The sequence below is a fragment of the Manis javanica genome, chromosome 12, assembly GCF_040802235.1.
Source record: "Manis javanica isolate MJ-LG chromosome 12, MJ_LKY, whole genome shotgun sequence".
NCBI classification, from domain to species: domain Eukaryota; kingdom Metazoa; phylum Chordata; class Mammalia; order Pholidota; family Manidae; genus Manis; species Manis javanica.
Window position 1 is genome coordinate 72,062,562 of NC_133167.1, and position 12,023 is coordinate 72,074,584.

A 12,023-nucleotide genomic window follows, 5' to 3' on the forward strand; every position below is an offset into this window, starting at 1 on the left:
TGAACTTGGGGAGCGAGACCTGCCACCCACTTTATTCTTCCTTCTCAGGATTGCTTTGGCTATTTGGGGTCTTTGGGGTTTCCATATGAATTTTTGAACTATTTGTTCCAGTTCGTTGAAGAATGCTGTTGGTAATTTGATAGGGATTGCATCAAATCTATAGATTGCTTTGGTCAGGATGGCCATTTTGACGATTTTAACTCTTCCTAGCCAAGAGCATGGGATGAGTTTCTATTTATTAGTGTCCTCTTTAATTTCTCTTAAGAATGTCTTACAGTTTTCAGGGTATAGGTCTTTCAATTCTTGGTTAGGTTTATTCCTAGGTATTTTATTCTTTTTGATGCAAATGTGAATGGAATTGTTTTCCTGATTTCTCTATTTAGTTCATTGTTAGTGTATAGGAAAGCCACAGATTTCTGTGTATGAATTTTGTATCCTGCAACTTTGCTGAATTTTGATATTAGTTCTAGTAGTTTTGGAGTGGAGTCTTTAGGGTTTTTAATGTACAATATCATGTCATCTGCAAATAGTGACAGTTTAACTTCTTCTTTACCAGTCTGGATTCCTTGTATTTCTTTGTTTTGTCTAATTGCCATGGCTAGGACCTCCAGTACTATGTTGAATGACAGTGGGGAGAGTGGGCATCCCTGTCTTTTTCCTGATCTTAGAGGAAAAGCTTCCAGCTTCTCACTGTTCAGTATGGTGTTGGCTGTGGGTTTACATATATGGCCTTTATTATGTTGAGGTACTTGCCCTCTATACCCATTTTGTTGAGAGTTTTTATCATGAATGCATTCCTTCTGTTTTTTAAAAAAAATAACCAGAAATTTAAGAACAGAGTCATTATCCTTTGATCCTTTCCAGAAGGTGATGTCATGGCAGTCTTTGGTGGTTTCAGACAATTCTTTTTTATGTGACTCTTATGAGAATTTAGAGCCTCCTTATACATAAGTTACTCTTTAAAGAATACAGCTACTCAGAGTTTATGGGATTATTAATGATTTTTCAAGATATATTTTATATTTTATATGGTTTCTACAATGAGGTTGTATCCCCTATTTTTACTATTTCTCCAGCCACATTCTGATTTTTGAATTTAGGTGAATTTACAATTCGTGTTAGGTAAATTGCATTGAAATTGCAAACCTTTCAGCCAAGTCTACTTTCTCCCATGAAGTGAATTGGTCCAACTGGCAGGTGAGTGGCCCAAGGAGGGTGGGAAGGTCAGGCCTGGCTCCAGCATGCTCTGTGCAGTGATGAAACCCACAGAGTGCGTGGGCCTACGGGGCCAGTGCCACAGATGGCCAGTAAGTGCTCGTCAGCTTCTCTTTCATATGTGCGGAGACTTGAGTGCCTCTGCTCTAGGACACTGTTCGTTTTCGCTCCTGTAGTCTGATGGTGATCAGCACCCTGTGGTCCTGCCAGTGCACCGACAACCCCAGGGAGATACCAGTGCTGAGAAGACAAAGTCCTGTGGTTTGCTTCCAGTTCTCGGACCTGTCTCCCTCTGCCTGGCTCCCTGTTTGTCCTCAGCCCATCCATTGGGTTTCCTTTTGTATCCCATGTCTGGGGCTTAATGGCCCATTTTCTCACTAATCCATGAGAAGACTTCACTGAGGCCTAGACATCCTAGATGACTGGACTCTGGGTGGAGTGGCTGTGAGCCCTTCTCCACCAGGACGTCACAGAGATTAGGTTCAGGGATTTATGCTCATTTGGGAGTGGTGCACTCTAAAGCCGAAGAACCATGTGCATGTTACATTACTTGCTAAAATGTTAAAAAAAATTACTTAGGATGCAGCTAGCTCTTTATCTTACTGAAAATATCCAACTACTAGAAATGGGACTATCTCTGTCAAGGATTATAACCTGTGCCATGTCGTGTCGGGCTGTATTTCCTTACTGCTCTTAAGCACCTTTAAAGAATTGCTTCATGTTTTGGCCATTGTGATACGATTTAATATGTTCAAATAGTAAGTGAATAATTAATATAGTTGCACTGTACTTAATGCAATAGTTGGGTCCCTGAAAAGTAGTGGATAAAATTATGAATAGAACAAATATTGAGTAATTCCATTTAGTATTTTAAATTACTAAGCTCTGTGAAGAAATTCTATTGTTAATGGCCTAGTAATTAAACAATTCTTGTGTAAATCAGGTGGCAGCATTATAAAGTGTGAAAATCAGGGAATTTGGAGGAATAAGAGCCAGGTTTCAGTTCCCATTCTGCCAAGTATGTATGAGCTGTGTTATATCAAAACATTTTCAGCTGCAGTTTTTGTCTGTAAAACAGGAATTCCTGAACAATGTTACTGCACTTTGCAAATTATAAAGTACCTTAGGTGTGAGCTGTTGGTATGGATATCTGCAGAGCATGTTAATACACATGCTCTTGTGTGGTTCTGTAACCTGTGGTTGACACAGAGCTGTTTTTTACTTTTCTATCTAGATGGTGAAACCACCGGTCAGAAAAGTCTAGCAATTGATCCAAGGTAACATTATCAAGGTGTCGGAGGCAAAACTAAAATCCAAATGTTCTGACTCCAAAATTGGCACATTTTCTACTTCACCTCAAATTTGGTTTGGGGGGAGGTGATGAATACTTAACACATTAATATGCTGTTGCCCCATTTAGGGGAGAGTGCAAAAGGTATGAGAAACAGTCTTGGCCAAAATTCTAGCTCTACCTCATATAAGCTGTGTGATACATGCTTAAATATAATACTTAAACTCACTGAATATCCATGTAGTAGCAAATAAAATGATGTGTGTATTATACATGATACATAATAAGCATTTATTAAAGAAAACATCAGTGCCAAATTCAGTCCTACACATGTGTGGGAGAACAGAAGCCAAATACATGTGAAGCGGCCTGGGGCAGGTCCACGGTTCTCCCTGCCCTCATCTCTCAAGGGTCTTTCTAGGGACCAGGAGCAGAGAAGCACTCTCATGTCCCATGAATTTTCTCGACTCCAGCACCATCAGAGTTGTCCGCAATTCTGAACATCCTTCCCATTTCTTCCTGAGAGGCAACAACGAAATCATCTCGTGATTACTAAAGGAAATGGAAGATTTTCAGTCTCAGATGGCAGACTGAATACATAAATTTATAAACTGTTTTAAAATGCTAATAAATAATAGCTTTTAAGTCCAATAAAAAGGAATAGGAGGAGTTATCGACAAACCATGGAGTTCCACAAATTTCTGTAAAACATTAAATGTAGAGAAGGGCTGATGGACAAAGGGGTCCCTAGATTATTAAGCCCAGATTATTGAGCAGGCTGGACGCAGGCATCAGGAGTGAGACCTCCTGGAAGGCCTCAGCCCCATGGCAGGCATGCAACAGGGCAGCACACGGGGGCATATGCTAAAGACCTGTGCATGACAACCAATCCTCCCGCACTTCCCTAGGTTGGATGCTCAGCCACCAAGCAAAGAAAAAATATCTTTTCTAAAGATATCAAACAAACTCTCTGGGAAGAAGTAAAGGAGCTTGAGCGGTGTTGGTGATCCGGTGAAACTCCCCTCCGCGGGCCTGTGCAGAGCAGCCGCCTCCTCCCAGCGCGCCTGCCTCGTCTAAAGCAAAGTGAGCCCAGATGGCAGCTCCGCCTCTGCAGGCAGTACCCGGAGGTGATCTTTGAATTCCCTTATTTTCAAATATAAACAGATACCCAAAGATTATCAGACATCTGGGGCAAATCTGCAGAATGGAAATCCCGAGAGAAAGAACAAGTAAACAGAGAAAAGCTGTCCCTAGAAGAGATAGAACTAATTAATGAAACAGAAGATAACACTTTAATGTAATTAGTACCATCACAAAGATAGGAACAAATATCCATGAAACAAGGAAAACAAACAGTCTGAAAATGAGAAATTACTAAAAATAGAACAAAAAGGTACCTACTGAAATTGCGTATCAACAGATGGCTAGCTAGGAAAATAAAATCAAAGAAATCTCTCAGAAAGCAAATCCAAATGACAAACATACAGAAAACTGAACTGAAAAGTAAGAGACATAGGGGCTTAATCTAGGAGGCCCAACATATGACTAATAAGAATTCCAGAAACAAAAAACAAAGAACAAAGAAAACAGAAGGGCTGAATTTATCAGACAAATAACAGAAGCTCCAGAAGTTGTGAGGAAAGAGACAACAGAATGTCCAGAAAGATTAATGACCCACACCTAGAAATTTTTCTGTGAAATTTGGGCATCCCAGAGATTGAAAAAAATTCTAAAAGCCTCTAGAGAGCAAAACAGGAGGAAGAAGCCTGTGATGCCCTTATTCTGCAGAATGATGGCAGAGTAAAGGCACTTTCAGACAGGCAAGTGCCAGAGAATTTACTTCCCACCCACCCCTTCACGGGAAGCACTTGGGAATGTTTTCTGGTAAAATGTGTGGGTGTTGGATGCAGTGGCTGGGAGCCGGGAGACTCACGCAGGACAGCGCTGTGGTGGTGGCTCCGTGGCAGTCCCAGGAAACGACCAGGCACGGAGCAGAGCATGCGGTCCTGGAAGGACCCCTGGAGAAAATGGTACGACTATTTATTTAGACCAAGTGGAATGATCATGCACTCTGAAAAAAGTAAATGAAATATAATGAAGACCTTGGATCTAAGGAAGTAACTAGCAACTCCAGGAAGAACAAAGAGCTGTAGAAGAAAACCAGCCTAAATAAGAAAAAATACTGGAGTTTCAAAAAGAAAAGTGGAAGAGTTCCCAAGCCATGGGTAACATGAATAAGAAGTTGGCAGACAATAGGGAGAAAGTCAAGAAAACATGTTAACACATACGTTTCTTCTCACAACAATGAAAGAGTAAAGAGAAACTCAAGAGAAAAAGTTCAAGACAGACATTTTCCAAATATAATACGGCAAACCGAAATGTGGTGTGATTGAGTTTTACGTTAGGACCATTTACATTTAAGGGCTCATAAGTGCTAGTGAGAAAGTATTGTGTTTATAGATACTGTTTGACTATCCAGGGAACAATTTTTAGTGCAATATGCAAAGCTGTTCATAGTAATGTGTAATGCAATGATGTTAATTATTTTCAATATTTAGAATCAACTTGTAGACAAAGAGCAGAAAAGTTTATTATCGTTGCAAAGCAGGCTATGAATGTAACCAACTTTGATATTTTAAAGTAAATATTTAAAAGTCAGCTGCCAAAGGTTGAGATAGAAAGAGGTGGGCTGCCAACACTCACAACACAAAATGGGGAGTGGCGGGGAGAGTCCATTGTATTTACATTGAACAAGAAATGGAGGGTTGAAGTGTGCTGGGCGGGGGTAGTTGCAACAGTGTTTGGGAGCTAAATCCTTAACTCTCATAGCAAGAAGTGAATAGACAACACTTAAGATGTCATCTTAAACACTTTAAGATGACATCTTAAAGTTGGAAAATCTAGAGTGCTGTAGATTCTAAATTATAGATATGGAGCTGACCACGAGAATAAATGAAAATTAGACAAGGCTAAAAGTGATGAGCATGGTAGGCAGAGAGGAAGGGGAGAGACGTGACGTGGGGGGCTGTTTGCTTCTATTATAATCCCTTAGCAACTGTTTTTTATCTGATGAAAGTCCTAATATTTTTCAGTTTAATTGAAGTCTGGTATGCATTGCATATTACATTATCACTTTGTACATGCATCCACTTTGACATGTTGACCTCTTAGGTAAGTACTTTATTATTCCCATTTTACGGATAGGACACTGAGGCTCAGAGATGTTACCAAAATCACTCAAGGCTGCACAGCTCCTAAGAGCTGAATCTGAATTTCAGCCTGGGTCAAAGGCACTCTTATTTGAGAAGTGATATCGTCACTCAGATGGCTTTCAGCCTGCTTGTCCCATCCGCAGGTGAAGCTCAGATTCACCTAAGAGTAGGAAGTGCCAGGAACAGGGCAGCAGCAGGGTTTCTCCACAGCTCTGAAGAACAGAGGTCACACATCACAGAGAACTGAACCAAGCTGAATATTTATGGGACTGTCTTAAAAAAGGTAATATCTAAGATGAGATGAATTTCTAAAAACAGTTCTCAATGTGGACTTACAGAATTTCTAGAAAAATGATCTACATCACCCCATTAATTTTGCTCCAAGGTGGTCTCTACCCCACCCCCAGCATAGGTGCCCCCAGCATAGGTACCCACATGCACCCACACTCAAGTTGTATCCTTATAACCACCAGGGTTTGGGTCTTGACCTTCCTTTGTGAGACCAAGTCAATGTGCTTGAGCCCAGCTGTCTCACCCCAACCTCTTCTCTGAGGAAGCACACCATAAATTGCCCTTTGTAATTTTAATAAGGTCTTATTTTTTAATTTGCAGAAGTTGTAATGGATAGAAAAAAGAGCAAGTCCTAATAAAACCAGTTAAAAAAAAAAGAGGTACCTCCTGTCTTAATTTCAGTCTTTCTACCATCATCCTGCTCTTGACAACTTCCTCCTCTTGTTGCAGCAGTTTCTTTGATGCATCAAGCACAGTGCGCATGTCTGAGGCTAGCTGAAAGTGCGCGTCATATTATCTCTGATCTTAGTAACTTATTTTTCAAACCATAGTCAGGATCCAGGCTGTCCAGGTCTGTACTCTTGATGCTGACAGTGTGGTCCCTCATTAAATCTGAATAAGCTGGGTTTGAACTGATGGTGTAAACCGTAAAACAAGTATGCAAACACTTTTTTTCCGTTAGATATATGGGTGCTTTAACAAAAGAGCCTGTATTTTTTCTCTCACTCCCTCGTGAATCCTTCAGGATCTTACCCTTTCAGTTTTTCCCATTCTCTCTATCCTACTATCCACCAACTTTTTGAATGACAAGTCTTCACATTCTGTCTGTATTTTCTTATTTTCCAAGTCCTTCTCAATCTCCTGAAACCCACCTTCTTGTCCTTCTCCCACCAAAGTAGCGTCATGATGGGAGGCTGCACTCTGGGTCTCTTCTGGTCCTGGATCAGAGATCAGGATGATGTCTGTTACAACACATGGTGGGAATTTAAAATGCACGCTTCACTGAAAACCTAGATAAAGCACAGGTACTTAAGAAAAGATGAGGCATGGATTTCTCTATCCTTCCATCATCCCATGAGCCGGGCAGTGGCATCTGCGTTCCAGGGATGAGACTCTCCCTCCATCCATCTCCCTTTTGAGGGCAAGTGAGGGGAAGCTGTCTTGTTTGAAGGATTGGGGGCCTGCTGTTTAAGGCGTTACCTGGGAACTCTAGATGCCCCGCCAGGAGACTATGTGACTTTTAAAACATTGTGATTTCCCTTGATAGGAGAAGGAAGCTATGCATCCCGGGAGCAGCTGAGCAAGGGTGTAGGGCTTCTAGCTCTCGGGACCCCCTGTTCCTTCCCCTCTCCATCCCATCTGGCTCACTGTCCAGACAGCCCAGAATTAATCCCTTGGCCACCCTCACACGGCTGTGTCCATTTCATAGCAAACCCCAGCCCTCCTGAAGCTGTTGTTGCTGGACGCGCAAGTCAACACCTAAGTAGCCAGGTAGAGGGGCGGACTCAGCCCTCACCTCTGGGGCACTTTGAAGCCCTTGATACATGACTATTCCCTTTCCTAAAACTCGGACTTCTCTTGGCTTTACTAGTACTGCCCTCTCTTGATTTCTCTACTGTTCTGTTCTCCATCTGATTCACTAGCTCCTTAATGCCATCTAAATGTGGGAGTTGTAAAAAGTGAATACCTAATATTTAAAGCAGAAAAAAAACTAAGAATGTCAACATTTTGTATAGTATTTAAAAATATGAGAAATACAAATAATCCAGAAATAACCAAGAGTTGAACGTGGTTTCCCATAAGAAGATTAGGAATTAATAGCAAAGAGGGATATTGTTTTTTGGTAATAATTCTTATGGGCCATTTGACTTTTTAAACTAAACTAGATATAACTGTTTATTTAGTTAAAATTAAAAATACACTTTAAAAAGCTCAGTAGAAAGGCTGGAAGATAAATCTTTCTATGTACTGACCTATGGAAACATCTCTAAGATTTGTTAAGAGATAAAATCACATGGGCAAATAGTGATATGTGACTATGTATGTATGTATGTGTTTACAAAGCTCGTATGTGTACAGAATATCTCTGGGAGAACATGGAAGATAATCTCAATGTAGTGGTTATTCTGGGAAGGAAAACTGGACAGAGGGCTGAGCCTTTTCATGGTGTATCTTTTGCATCTTTTTCATTTTGTATCACGTGCATTTTTTTACTTACTCAAAGTAAAATCGTCATCCAAATCTGGTTTAAAATTCAAAAAAATAGGACGCCACCGTGCGGCGGGCAGGGGACCCAGCCGCCTCCACGCCCGCCCACGGGGCTGGCTCCCGTCTGACTGCCCCCCACCGCCCCGTCCCCCCGGAAAGCACGGGCTGCCCCAAGGGGCCGGCCTTCCTGCCAGGGCCCGGCAGGTAGTGAGGGTTGGAGGAGGAGAGGGCAGCCGCCTCTCCACCGCCCGGAGCGTGCCAGCTTGCGCGGATCCCCAGGCGATCTCGGAGCTGTGATATTTCACCTGTCCAGATACAGTTTCATACCTACACAGGTAACAGAAAAGGTCAGAGACATGAGGCAAGCAGGAGTGTGGAGCATGTTAAGCAAGATGAACATCTTTGGAAGCAGTTGTGGAAGCCCTAGTTCTGCAGATGTATCTAATGACTTTAAGGAACTTTGGACAAAATTAAAGAAGTATCATGATAAAGAAGTACAAGGTTTACAAGTAAAAGTAACCAAACTGAAAAAGGAGCGAATGTTAGATGCACAGAGACTAGAAGAATTCTTCACCAAAAATCAACAGCTGAGAGAGCAACAGAAAGTCCTTCATGAAACCATCAAAGTTTTAGAAGATGGATTAAGAGCCAGATTATGTGATCGCTGTGCAGTAACTGAAGAACATATCTGGAAAAACAGCAAGAGTTTGAAAATATCCGGCAGCAGAATCTTAAACTCATCACAGAGCTTATGAATGAAAAGAATACTCCACAGGAAGAAAATAAAAACTTTCTGAACAGCTGCAGCAGAAAATTGAGAATGCTCAGCAACATCAAGCAGCTGATCTGCATCTGATGAAATGTTATTCTGGATTCACCAATTACAGCCTTTTCGTTTTCTGGCATCAGCCAACTATGAAGAAAGGAGAACCTCCACATCCGATACTGAGAACAAGCACATGCTAAACCAGACCCTTCCATGTGTATGGATGAATTGAGAAAAGTTCCAAAATCTTCAACTCATCCACAGCATAAACCTAATGAAAATGAAATTCTAGTGGCTGACACTTGTGATCAGAGTCAATCTCCTATGCCTAAAACACATGGAATGAACAGTTATCCCACTGATAAGTCATCTTTTAATTCAGTTACAGTTGTTGCTGAAACAGCTGGACTTCGTGTTCAAGAAGAATCTAAACCTCAAGGTCCCATGAGCCCTCGTGGTGATGAGCTCTGCCACTGTCTAGAAGGGGATTATAAGGAACCATCTTTTGAAGAATCTAGAAGAAACAGTGAAGAGAGTTTAGGGTTTTCAGATTCTGAATCAAAGTCTCCTCCTCAAGAAGAATTGACGACTCGGGTATCATCCCCTGTATTTGGAGCTATCTCTAATGTGAGAAGCAGTATAGCTTTGAATACAAGTTTGTCCCCTTCCCTTTTAGAGACTGGGGAAAAAAACCCCATCTGAAAACACTGCCTTTCAGCAACTCATCTAATTCTAGATCAGAGAAAAGTAGATCAAAATCTGAAGATAGTGTCCTTTTCACACATCACAACCTTGTGATGTCTGAAGGGAACAATATTAGCCAGTCATCTTCTAATAAGCAGATGCTTAAAAATAAAAACGTAAGTGAATCCGTAAGTGAACAGGACAGTGTGGATCCCATTAAAGATGCTGTTACTGATAGAGACAGCCGCGTGGTGGCCCTGAAACCATTGGGAGGCAGGTGATCCAAAAGAAAGAAAATCAAGGAAGAAAGTGAAGATGAAGTACACTGCCCACAAGCCTCTTTTGATAAAGAAAATGCTTTTTCTTTTCTGCTGGATAATCTTTCTTCCATGAATGAGACCATGTGATGGATAAACCTCTGGATCTGTCTGACCGATTTTCAGCTGTTCAGTGTCAAGAGAAAAGCCAAGGAAGGGAGACCTCTAAAATCAGACTTAGGCAGGTGGCTCTCAGGGAGGCTTGGAAGCCCATTCCAGAGGGCCCCTCCTCAAGCCATGAGGCCCTGAGTGGGAGCTGTGTGTTAACCAGAGATTCCCCAGAGCCGTTTACAGGAGTGCAGCCTCGGTCCTTGAGTAAATCCTCTCCAGACAATGAAACACCATTACAGATAAAAGAAGAAAATCCTATCTTTAAAGTCCCTCTACATCCACATGAAAGTTTGGAGACAGAGAATCATTTCGAGGACTTGAAGGGTGCTAGTTCTCATGAGCCAGTAAAAACAACCAGGTCAGTCCGTGGAGCATGTGAACTTGCATCAGTTGTTCAGTTAAATCCATGTAGAATTGCTAAAACAAAGTCTACAAAACAACCAAAATGTATCCTTTGAAAATATCCAGTGGAGTATAGATCCAGGAGCAGACCTTTCTCAGTATAAAATGGACATTACAGTAATAGACACAAAGGATGGCAGTCCAACAAGATTAGCAGGAGGAGAGACAGTGGACATGGACTGTACCTTGGTTAGTGAAACTGTGCTTTTAAAAATGAAGAAGCAAGAGCAGAAGGGAGAAAAGAGTCCACACAGAGGAAGAAAACTGAATGACAGCTTGGCAGATATGTTTGATAGGACAACACATGAAGAATAGGAGTCCTGCTTGGAAGATGGTTTCCTCCAAGTGGCGGATGAAGGGGAGGAATTCTCAGCTCCCACAAAGACTCCAAGCACTCATGGTGATATCAAGATAAAGTCAAACAGAAAGCATTTGTGGAACCATATTTTAAAGATGATGAGAGACAAAATTTTATCTCATATTGAGGTAGTTCAGAAAAAAGCAGACAGACAAAAATTGCTTCGACACACATGTAAGGAATGTGAAATTTATTATGCAGATATTCCAGCAGAAGAAAGAGAAAAGAACTTGGCTTCCTGCTCAAGGCACTGATTCCACTACATTCCATCCAACACACTAGAGAAATTTTGGGAAGTTGGTTTCCCTTCCACTCAGACTTGTATGTAAAGAGGTTATACTAAAGAAGATCTTGATCCTTGTCGTTGTCCAAAAAGATGGCGGCCTTACAATGCCATGTTTTCTCCAAAGGCCAAGGAGCAGAAGACATCGATGCTACAGGAAAAACAGGACAGAGGACAATTTTTTTCCTTTCGGTTATTTATAGATAAAGTTATTATTAAACACTTATTTCCCATCTTAGAACCCAAATAGTTAAAAAGTAAGTTTCTTAGCAAACAGACAATAACTCAGCCCACCTTGGGAGAAAAGCAGGCAGCCTTGAGTGATATGCTCCCACACCAGGAAGCTGCTCTCCTGGGAGGAAATCAGAGTTGTAAAATTCTTGTAAATAACCAGGAACACTAATAAGAAACTTAATGTCTCTTCAAAGATAAAAATTTTGGGACCACTTAGCAGGTCTGCATTCCTAGGCCTTTGTCTCTCAACTGCCTATAAATCCCCTAGACAAGCACCACCCTGGTCCCACTGCAGTACCTGCATCTCCACTGACACTCAGCACTATTAGCTTCCTGCTTTATGCCAATCTAGCAAGTATACAAGGGTATGTCCTTGTCGTTTACTCTCATTTCTGCCATTACCACTGAGATGGCACACATCTTCCTGTGCTTATTAACCTATGGGGCTTCCTTGTCTTGAATTGCCTGGCTCATTGCTGTTGCTGTTATTTGGACTTATACCCCCTTTCTTTCCAATTGGAGACCCTGGCTTTTTTCCCTTTGCTTGTATACTACAGATGTTAGACTGTGTTTGCTTTAAGACACTGCAAATAACCTTTCCCAATCTGTCTCCCTGTTGTTTTTTTCCTATGGTGTCTCATTTTCCATGGG

The 12,023-nt window shown here is 41.5% G+C and overlaps 1 pseudogene; it reads left to right on the forward strand.

Moving 5' to 3' along the window:
- Positions 1-8,587: 8,587 nt before the first annotated feature.
- Positions 8,588-11,388, forward strand: LOC140845284 (DNA endonuclease RBBP8 pseudogene; annotated as a pseudogene).
- The last annotated feature ends 635 nt before the right edge of the window (positions 11,389-12,023 follow it).